The sequence below is a fragment of the Scyliorhinus torazame genome, chromosome 10 (assembly GCF_047496885.1).
Source record: "Scyliorhinus torazame isolate Kashiwa2021f chromosome 10, sScyTor2.1, whole genome shotgun sequence".
Taxonomy (NCBI): Eukaryota; Metazoa; Chordata; class Chondrichthyes; order Carcharhiniformes; family Scyliorhinidae; genus Scyliorhinus; species Scyliorhinus torazame.
Window position 1 is genome coordinate 121,100,829 of NC_092716.1, and position 13,180 is coordinate 121,114,008.

Below are 13,180 nucleotides of genomic sequence, written 5' to 3' on the forward strand. Positions count from 1 at the left end.
GACTGATGCACTGACCAACGCATTGGCACACAGACTGATGCACTGACCAACGCATTGGCACACAGACTGATGCACTGACCAACGCATTGGCACACAGACTGATGCACTGACCAACGCATTGGCACACAGACTGATGCACTGACCAACGCATTGGCACACAGACTGATGCACTGACCAACGCATTGGCACACAGACTGATGCACTGACCAACGCATTGGCTCACAGACTGATGCACTGTCCAAAGTATTGGCGCACTGACTGATGCACTGACCAACGCATTGGCACACTGACTGATGCACTGACCAACATATTGGCACACAGACTGATGCACTGACCAATGTATTGGCGCACTGACTGATGCACTGACCAACGCATTGGCACACTGACTGATGCACTGACCAACATATTGGCACACAGACTGATGCACTGACCAATGTATTGGCACACAGACTGATGCACTGACCAATGTATTGGCGCACTGACTGATGCACTGACCAACGCATTGGCACACAGTCTGGTGCACTGACCAACGCATTGGCACACTGACTGATGCACTGACCAATGTATTGGCGCACAGACTGATGCACTGACCAACGCATTGGCACACAGACTGATGCGCTGACCAACGCATTGGCACACAGACTGATGCACTGACCAACGCATTGGCGCTCAGACTGATGCACTGACCAACGCATTGGCGCACAGACTGATGCACTGACCAACGTATTGGCACACTGACTGATGCACTGACCAATGCATTGGCACACTGACTGATGCACTGACCAACGCATTGGCACACTGACTGATACACTGACCAACGCATTGGCACACAGACTGGTGCACTGACCAACGCATTGGCACACTGACTGATGTACTGACCAACGTATTGGCGCACAGACTGATGCACTGACCAAAGTATTGGCTCACTGACTGATGCACTGACCAACGCATTGACGCACTGACTGATGCACTGACCAATGCATTGGCGCACAGACTGATGCACTGACCAACATATTGGCACACAGACTGATGCACTGACCAACGCATTGGCGCTCAGACTGATGCGATGACCAACGCATTGGCGCACAGACTGATGCACTGACCAACGTATTGGCACACTGACTGATGCAATGACCAATGCATTGGCACACTGACTGATGCACTGACCAATGCATTGGCACACTGACTGATACACTGACCAACGCATTGGCACACAGACTGGTGCACTGACCAACGCATTGGCACACTGACTGATGTACTGACCAACGTATTGGCGCACAGACTGATGCACTGACCAAAGTATTGGCTCACTGACTGATGCACTGACCAACATATTGGCGCACAGACTGATGCACTGGCCAACGCATTGGTGCACAGACTGATGCAGTGACCAAAGTATTGGCACACTGACTGATGCACTGACCAAAGTATTGGCGCACTGACTGATGCACTGACCAACGCATTGGCGCGCTGACTGATGCACTGACCAACGTATTGGCGCACTGAATGATGCACTGACCAACATATTGGCGCACAGGCTGATGCACTGACCAACGCATTGGCGCACAGACTGATGCACTGACCAACATATTGGCGCACTGACTGATGCACTGACCAACATATTGGCGCACTGACTGATGCACTGACCAATGCATTGGCGCTCAGACTGATGCACTGACCAACGCAGTGGCACACTGACTGATGCACTGACCGCCTCATTGATGCACTGACTGTCGCACTGGCCGTTGCATTGGCACACTGGCTGATGCACTGTCCAACACACTGGTATACTGACTGATGCACTGTCCAACACATTGGCGCACAGACTGATGCACTGACCAACGCATTGGCATACAGACTGGCGCATTGGCACACTGACTGATGCACTGACCAACATATTGCCGGACAGTCTGATGCACTGACCAACGCATTGGCAATCAGACTGATGCACTGACCAACGCATTGGCACACTGTCTGATGCACTGACCAACGCATTGGCGCACTGACTGATGCACTGACTGACTCATTGGCACACTGACTGATGCACTGACTGGCTCATTGGCACACTGACTGATGCACTGACTGACACACTGGTATACTTACTGATGCACTGACCAACATATTGGCGCACTGACTGATGCACTGACCAACATATTGGCGCACTGACTGATGCACTGACCAATGCATTGGCGCTCAGACTGATGCACTGACCGATGCTTTGGCGCACAGACTGATGCACTGACCAACGTATTGGCGCACAGGCTGATGCACTGACCAACGCATTGGCACACAGACTGATGCACTGACCAACATATTGGCGCACAGACTGATGCACTGACCAACGCATTGGCACACAGACTGATGCACTGACCAACGCATTGGCACACAGACTGATGCACTGACCAACGCATTGGCACACAGACTGATGCACTGACCAACGCATTGGCACACAGACTGATGCACTGACCAACGCATCGGCACACTGACTGATGCACTGGCCAACGCATTGGCTCACAGACTGATGCACTGACCAACATATTGGCACACAGACTGATGCACTGACCAAAGTATTGGCGCACTGACTGATGCACTGACCAACGCATTGGCACACTGACTGATGCACTGACCAACATATTGGCACACAGACTGATGCACTGACCAACGTATTGGCGCACTGACTGATGCACTGAACAACGCATTGGCACACAGACTGGTGCACTGACCAACGCATTGGCACACTGACTGATGCACTGACCAATGTATTGGCGCACAGACTGATGCACTGACCAACGCATTGGCACACAGACTGATGCGCTGAACAACGCATTGGCACACAGACTGATGCACTGACCAACGCATTGGCGCTCAGACTGATGCACTGACCAACGCATTGGCGCACAGACTGATGCACTGATTAACGTATTGGCACACTGACCGATGCACTGACCAATGCATTGGCACACTGACTGATGCACTGACCAACGCATTGGCACACTGACTGATACACTGACCAACGCATTGGCACACAGACTGGTGCACTGACCAACGCATTGGCACACTGACTGATGTACTGACCAACGTATTGGCGCACAGACTGATGCACTGACCAAAGTATTGGCTCACTGACTGATGCACTGGCCAACATATTGGCACACAGACTGATGCACTGGCCAACGCATTGGCGCACAGACTGATGCAGTGACCAAAGTATTGGCACACTGACTGATGCACTGACCAACGCATTGGCGCACTGACTGATGCACTGACCAATGCATTGGCGCACAGACTGATGCACTGACCAACATATTGGCGCACAGACTGATGCACGGACCAACGCATTGGCACACTGACTGATGCACTGACTGACTCACTGACTGACGCATTGGCACACTGACTGACTCACTGACTGACTCACTGACTGACGCATCGGCACACTGACTGACTCACTGACTGACTCACTGACTGACGCATTGGCACGCTGACTGACTCACTGACTGACGCATTGGCACACTGACTGACTCACTGACTGACTCACTGACTGACGCATTGCCACACTGACTGATACACTGACCAACGCATTGGCACACAGACTGGTGCACTGACCAACGCATTGGCACACTGACTGATGTACTGACCAACGTATATGCGCACAGACTGATGCACTGACCAAAGTATTGGCTCACAGACTGATGCACTGACCAACGTATTGGCCCACAGGCTGATGCACTGACCAACGCATTGGCACACAGACTGATGCACTGACCAACATATTGGCGCACAGACTGATGCACTGACCAACGCATTGGCACACAGACTGATGCACTGACCAACGCATTGGCACACAGACTGATGCACTGACCAACGCATTGGCACACAGACTGATGCACTGACCAACGCATTGGCACACAGACTGATGCACTGACCAACGCATTGGCACACAGACTGATGCACTGACCAATGCATTGGCACACAGACTGATGCACTGACCAACGCATTGGCACACAGACTGATGCACTGACCAACGCATTGGCTCACAGACTGATGCACTGACCAAAGTATTGGCGCACTGACTGATGCACTGACCAACGCATTGGCACACTGACTGATGCACTGACCAACATATTGGCACACAGACTGATGCACTGACCAATGTATTGGCGCACTGACTGATGCACTGACCAACGCATTGGCACACAGTCTGGTGCACTGACCAACGCATTGGCACACTGACTGATGCACTGACCAATGTATTGGCGCACAGACTGATGCACTGACCAACGCATTGGCACACAGACTGATGCGCTGACTAACGCATTGGCACACAGACTGATGCACTGACCAACGCATTGGCGCTCAGACTGATGCACTGACCAACGCATTGGCGCACAGACTGATGCACTGACCAACGTATTGGCACACTGACTGATGCACTGACCAATGCATTGGCACACTGACTGATGCACTGACCAACGCATTGGCACACTGACTGATACACTGACCAACGCATTGGCACACAGACTGGTGCACTGACCAACGCATTGGCACACTGACTGATGTACTGACCAACGTATTGGCGCACAGACTGATGCACTGACCAAAGTATTGGCTCACTGACTGATGCACTGACCAACATATTGGCGCACAGACTGATGCACTGGCCAACGCATTGGCGCACAGACTGATGCAGTGACCAAAGTATTGGCACACTGACTGATGCACTGACCAAAGTATAGGCGCACTGACTGATGCACTGACCAACGCATTGACGCACTGACTGATGCACTGACCAATGCATTGGCGCACAGACTGATGCACTGACCAACATATTGGCACACAGACTGATGCACTGACCAACGCATTGGCGCTCAGACTGATGCGATGACCAACGCATTGGCGCACAGACTGATGCACTGACCAACGTATTGGCACACTGACTGATGCACTGACCAATGCATTGGCACACTGACTGATGCACTGACCAACGCATTGGCACACTGACTGATACACTGACCAACGCATTGGCACACAGACTGGTGCACTGACCAACGCATTGGCACACTGACTGATGTACTGACCAACGTATTGGCGCACAGACTGATGCACTGACCAAAGTATTGGCTCACTGACTGATGCACTGACCAACATATTGGCGCACAGACTGATGCACTGGCCAACGCATTGGCGCACAGACTGATGCAGTGACCAAAGTATTGGCACACTGACTGATGCACTGACCAAAGTATTGGCGCACTGACTGATGCACTGACCAACGCATTGGCGCACTGACTGATGCACTGACCAATGCATTGGCGCACAGACTGATGCACTGACCAACATATTGGCGCACAGACTGATGCACTGACCAACGCATTGGCGCACAGACTGATGCACTGACCAACACATTGGCACTCTGACTGATGCACTGACCGACGCTTTGGCTCACAGACTGATGCACTGACCAACGTATTGGCGCACAGACTGATGCACTGACCAACGCACTGGCACACAGACTGATGCACTGACCAACATATTGGCGCACAGACTGATGCACTGACCAACGCATTGGCACACAGACTGATGCACTGACCAACATATTGGCGCACAGACTGATGCACTGACCAACGCATTGGCACACTGACTGATGTACTGACCAACGTATTGGCACACAGACTGATGCACTGACCAAAGTATTGGCTCACTGACTGATGCACTGACCAACATATTGGCGCACAGACTGATGCACTGGCCAACGCATTGGCGCACAGACTGATGCACTGACCAACGTATTGGCGCACAGACTGATGCACTGACCAACGCATTGGCACACAGACTGATGCACTGACCAACGTATTGGCGCACAGACTGATGCACTGACCAACGCATTGGTGCACTGACTGATGCACTGACCAACATATTGGCGCACTGACTGATGCACTGACCAATGCATTGGCGCACAGACTGATGCACTGACCAACATATTGGCGCACAGACTGATGCACTGACCAACGCATTGGCGCACAGACTGATGCACTGACCAACGCATTGGCACACTGACTGATGCACTGACCAACGCATTGGCGCACAGACTGATGCACTGACCAACGTATTGGCGCACAGACTGGTGCACTGACCAACGCATTGGCGCACAGACTGAAGCACTGACCAACGCATTGGCGCACTGACTGATGCACTGACCAACATATTGGCGCACTGACTGATGCACTGACCAAAGTATTGGGGCACTGACTGATGCACTGACCAACGCATTGGCACACAGCCTGATGCACTGACCAACATATTGGCGCACTGACTGATGCACTGACCAACGCATTGGCGCACTGACTGATGCACTGACCAAAGTATTGGGGCACTGACTGATGCACTGACCAACGCATTGGCACACAGACTGATGCACTGACCAACATATTCGCGCACTGACTGATGCACTGACCAACGCATTGGCGCACTGACTGATGCACTGGGCAACGCATTGGCGCACAGACTGATGCACTGACCAAAGTATTGGCGCACTGACTGATGCACTGACCAAAGCATTGGCGCACAGACTGATGCACTGACCAACGCATTGGCGCACAGACTGATGCACTGACCAAAGTATTGGCGCACTGACTGATGCACTGACCAACATATTGGCGCACAGACTGATGCACTGATCAACGCATTGGCGCACAGACTGATGCACTGACCAACGTATTGGCGCACAGACTGATGCACTGACCAACATATTGGCGCACAGACTGATGCACTGACCAACATATTGGCGCAGAGACTGATGCACTGACCAACATATTGGCGCACTGACTGATGCACTGACCAACATATTGGCGCACAGACTGATGCACTGACCAACGCATTGGCGCACAGACTGATGCACTGACCAACGCATTGGCGCACAGACTGATGCACTGACCAACGTATTGGCACACAGACTGATGCACTGACCAACATATTGGCGCACAGACTGATGCACTGACCAACATATTGGCCCAGTGACTGATGCACTGACCAACATATTGGCGCACAGACTGATGCACTGACCAACGCATTGGCACACAGACTGATGCACTGACCAACATACTGGCGCACAGACTGATGCACTGACCAACGCATTGGCACACAGACTGATGCACTGACTGACACACTGGTATACTGACTGATGCACTGACCGACGCTTTGGCGCACAGACTGATGCACTGACCAACGTATTGGCGCACAGACTGATGCACTGACCAACATATTGGCGCACTGACTGATGCACTGACCAACATATTGGCGCACTGACTGATGCACTGACCAACGCATTGGCGCACAGACTGATGCACTGACCAACGTATTGGCGCACAGACTGATGCACTGACAAACGCATTGGCGCACAGACTGATGCACTGACCAACGTATTGGCACACAGACTGATGCACTGACCAACATATTGGCGCACAGACTGATGCACTGACCAACGTATTGGCGCACAGACTGATGCACTGACCAACGTATTGGCGCACAGACTGATGCACTGACAAACGCATTGGCGCACAGACTGATGCACTGACCAACGTATTGGCGCACAGACTGATGCACTGACCAACGTATTGGCGCACAGACTGATGCACTGACAAACGCATTGGCGCACAGACTGATGCACTGACCAACGTATTGGCACACAGACTGATGCACTGACCAACATATTGGCGCACAGACTGATGCACTGACCAACATATTGGCGCACTGACTGAAGCACTGACCAACGCATTGGCACACAGACTGATGCACTGACCAACATATTGGCGCACAGACTGATGCACTGACCAACGCATTGGCACACAGACTGATGCACTGACTGACACACTGGTATACTGACTCATGCACTGACCGACGCTTTGGCGCACAGACTGATGCACTGACCAACATATTGCCGCACAGACTAATGCACTGACCAACGCATTGGCACACAGACTGATGCACTGACCAACATATTGGCGCGCAGACTGATGCACTGACCAACGCATTGGCACACAGACTGATGCACTGACCAACGCATTGGCACACAGACTGATGCACTGACCAACGCATTGGCACACAGACTGATGCACTGACCAACGCATTGGCACACAGACTGATGCACTGACCAACGCATTGGCGCACAGACTGATGCACTGACCAACGTATTGGCACACTGACTGATGCACTGACCAATGCATTGGCACACTGACTGATGCACTGACCAACGCATTGGCATACTGACTGATACACTGACCAACGCATTGGCACACAGACTGGTGCACTGACCAACGCATTGGCACACTGACTGATGCACTGACCAACGTATTGGCGCACAGACTGATGCACTGACCAAAGTATTGGCTCACTGACTGATGCACTGACCAACATATTGGCGCAGAGACTGATGCACTGGACAACGCATTGGCGCACAGACTGATGCACTGACCAACGTATTGGCACACTGACTGATGCACTGACCAAAGTATTGGCGCTCTGACTGATGCACTGACCAACGCATTGGCGCACTGACTGATGCACTGACCAAAGTATTGGCGCACTGACTGATGCACTGACCAATGTATTGGCACACTGACTGATGCACTGACCAACGCATTGGCGCGCTGACTGATGCACTGACCAACGTATTGGCGCACTGACTGATGCACTGACCAACGCATTGGCGCACAGACTGATGCACTGACCAACGCATTGGCGCGCTGACTGATGCACTGACCAACGTATTGGCGCACTGAATGATGCACTGACCAACATATTGGCGCACAGGCTGATGCACTGACCAACGCATTGGCGCACAGACTGATGCACTGACCAACATATTGGCGCACTGACTGATGCACTGACCAACATATTGGCGCACTGACTGATGCACTGACCAATGCATTGGCGCACAGACTGATGCACTGACCATCGCATTGGCACACAGACTGATGCACTGACCAACACATTGGCACACTGACTGATGCACTGACCAACATATTGGCGCACAGACTGATGCACTGACCAACGCATTGGCGCACAGACTGATGCACTGACCAACACATTGGCACACTGACTGATGCACTGACCGACGCTTTGGCGCACAGACTGATGCACTGACCAACGTATTGGCGCACAGGCTGATGCACTGACCAACGCATTGGCACACAGACTGATGCACTGACCAACATATTGGCGCACAGACTGATGCACTGACCAACGCATTGGCACACAGACTGATGCACTGACCAACGCATTGGCACACAGACTGATGCACTGACCAACGCATTGGCACACAGACTGATGCACTGACCAACGCATTGGCACACAGACTGATGCACTGACCAACGCATTGGCACACTGACTGATGCACTGGCCAACGCATTGGCTCACAGACTGATGCACTGACCAACATATTGGCACACAGACTGATGCACTGACTGACTCACTGACTGACGCACTGACTGACTCACTGACTGACTCACTGACTGACGCATTGGCACACTGACTGACTCACTGACTGACTCACTGACTGATGCATTGGCACACTGACTGACTCACTGACTGACTCACTGACTGACGCATTGGCACACTGACTGAATCACTAACTGACTCACTGACAGACGCACTGACTGACGCATTGAAAAACTGACTGACTCTCTGACTGACTCACTGACTGACTCACTGACTGACTCACTGACTGACTCACTGACTGACTCACTGACTGACGCATTGGCACACTGACTGACTAACTGACTGACGCATTGGCACACTGACTGACTCATTGACTGACTCACTGACTGACGCATTGGCAAACTGACTGACTCACTGACTGACTCACTGACTGACGCATTGGCACACTGACTGACTCACTGACTGACTCACTGACTGACTCACTGACTGACTCACTGACTGACGCATTGGCACACTGACTGACTCACTGACTGACTGACGCATTGGCACACTGACTGACTCACTGACTGACTCACTGACTGACTCACTGACTGACACATTGGCACACTGACTGACTCACTGACTGACTCACTGACTGACTCACTGACTGACGCATTGGCACACTGACTGACTCACTGACTGACTCACTGACTGACGCACTGACTGACTCACTGACTGACTCACTGACTGACGCATTGGCACACTGACTGACTCACTGACTGACTCACTGACTGATGCATTGGCACACTGACTGACTCACTGACTGACTCACTGACTGACGAATTGGCACACTGACTGACTCACTGACTGATGCATTGGCACACTGACTGACTCACTGACTGACTCACTGACAGATGCACTGACTGACGCATTGACAAACTGACTGACTCACTGACTGACTCACTGACTGACTCACTGACTGACGCATTGGCACACTGACTGACGCACTGACTGACTCACTGACTGACGCATTGGCACACTGACTGACTCACTGACTGACTGACGCATTGGCGCACTGACTGACTCACTGACTGACTCACTGACTGACGCATTGGCACACTGACTGACTCACTGACTGACGCACTGACTGACGCATTGACTGACTCACTGACTGATGCATTGGCACACTGACTGACTCACTGACTGACGCATTGGCACACTGACTGACTCACTGACTGACTCACTGACTGACGCATTGGCACACTGACTGACTCACTGACTGACGCACTGACTGACGCATTGACTGACTCACTGACTGACACATTGCACACTGACTGACTCACTGACTGACTCACTGACTGACTCACTGACTGACGCATTGGCACACTGACTGACTCACTGACTGACGCTTTAGCACATGACTGACGCACTGACTGACTCACTGACTGACGCTTTGGCACACTGACTGACTCACTGACTGACTCACTGACTGACGCATTGGCACACTGACTGACTCACTGACTGACGCACTGACTGACGCATTGACAAACTGACTAACTCACTGACTGACTAACTGACTGACTCACTGACTGACTCACTGACTGACTCACTGACTGACGCATTGGCACACTGACTGACTCGCTGACTGACTCACTGACTGATGCATTGGCACACGGACTGACTCACTGACTGACGCATTGGCACACTGAGTGACTCACTGACTGACGCATTGGCATACTGACTGACTCACTGACTGACTCACTGACTGACGCATTGACACACTGACTGACTCATTGACTGACGCATTGGCACACTGACTGACTCACTGACTGACTCACTGACTGACGCATTAGCACACTGACTGACTCACTGGCTGACTCACTGACTGACTCACTGGCTGACTCACTGACTGACTCACTGACTGACTCACTGACTGACGCATTGGCACACTGACTGACTCACTGACTGACTCACCGACTGACTCACTGACTGACGCATTGGCACACTGACTGACTCACTGACTGACTCACTGACTGACTCACTTACTGACTCACTGACTGACTCACTGACTGATGCATTGGCACACTGACTGACTCACTGACTGACGCATTGGCACACTGACTGACTCACTGACTGACTCACTGACTGACTCACTGACTGACGCATTGGCACACTGACTGACTCACTGACTGATGCATTGGCGCACTGACTGACTCACTGACTAATGCATTGGCATACTGGCTGACTCACTGACTGACTCACTGACTGACGCATTGGCGCACTGACTGACTCACTGACTGATGCATTGGCATACTGACTGACTCACTGACTGACTCACTGACTGACGCATTGGCGCACTGACTGACTCACTGACTGACGCATTGGCACACTGACTGACTCACGGACTGACTCACTGACTGACGCATTGGCACACTGACTGACTCACTGTCTGACGCATTGGCACGCTGACTGACTCACTGACTGACGCATTGGCACACTGACTGACTCACTGACTGACTCACTGACTGACGCATTGGCACACTGACTGACTCACTGACTGACTCGCTGACTGACTCACTGACTGACTCACTGACTGACGCATTGGCACACTGACTGACTCACTGATTGACTCACTGACTGACGCATTGGCACACTGACTGACTCGCTGTCTGACGCATTGGCACACTGACTGACTCACTGATTGACTCACTGACTGACTCACTGACTGACGCATTGGCACACTGACTGACTCACTGACTGACTCACTGACTGACTCACTGACTGACTCACTGACTGTCGCACTGACTGACTCACTGACTGACTCACTGAGTGACTCACTGACTGACTCACTGACTGACGCATTGGCACACTGACTGACTCACTGACTGACTCACTGACTGACGCATTGGCACACTGACTGACTCACTGACTGACGCATTGGCACACTGACTGACTCACTGGCTGACTCACTGACTGACTCACTGACTGACTCACTGACTGACTCACAGACTGACTCACTGACTGACGCATTGGCACACTGACTGACTCACTGACTGACTCACTGACTGACTCACTGACTGACACATTTGCACACTGACTGACTCACTGACTGACTCACTGACTGACTCACTGACTGGCGCATTGGCACACTGACTGACTCACTGACTGACTCACTGACTGACGCATTGGCACACTGACTGACTCACTGACTGACTCACTGACTGACGCATTGGCACACTGACTGACTCACTGACTGACGCATTGGCACACTGACTGACTCATTGACTGACTCACTGACTGACGCATTGGCACACTGACTGACTCACTGACTGATTCACTGACTGACGCATTGGCACACTGACAGACTCAATGACTGACTCACTGACTGACTCACTGACTGACTCACTGACTGACGCATTGGCACACTGACTGACTCACTGACTGACTGACACATTGGCACACTGACTGACTCACTGACTGACTCACTGACTGACTCACTGACTGACGCATTGGCACACTGAGTGACTCACTGACTGACTCACTGACTGACTCACTGACTGACGCATTGGCACACTGACTGACTCACTGACTGACTCACTGACTGACGCACTGACTGACTCACTGACTGACGCATTGGCGCACTGACTGACTCACTGACTGACGCATTGGCACACTGACTGACTCACTGACTGACTCACTGACTGACGCATTGGCACACTGACTGACTCACTGACTGACGCATTGGCACGCTGACTGACTCACTGACTGA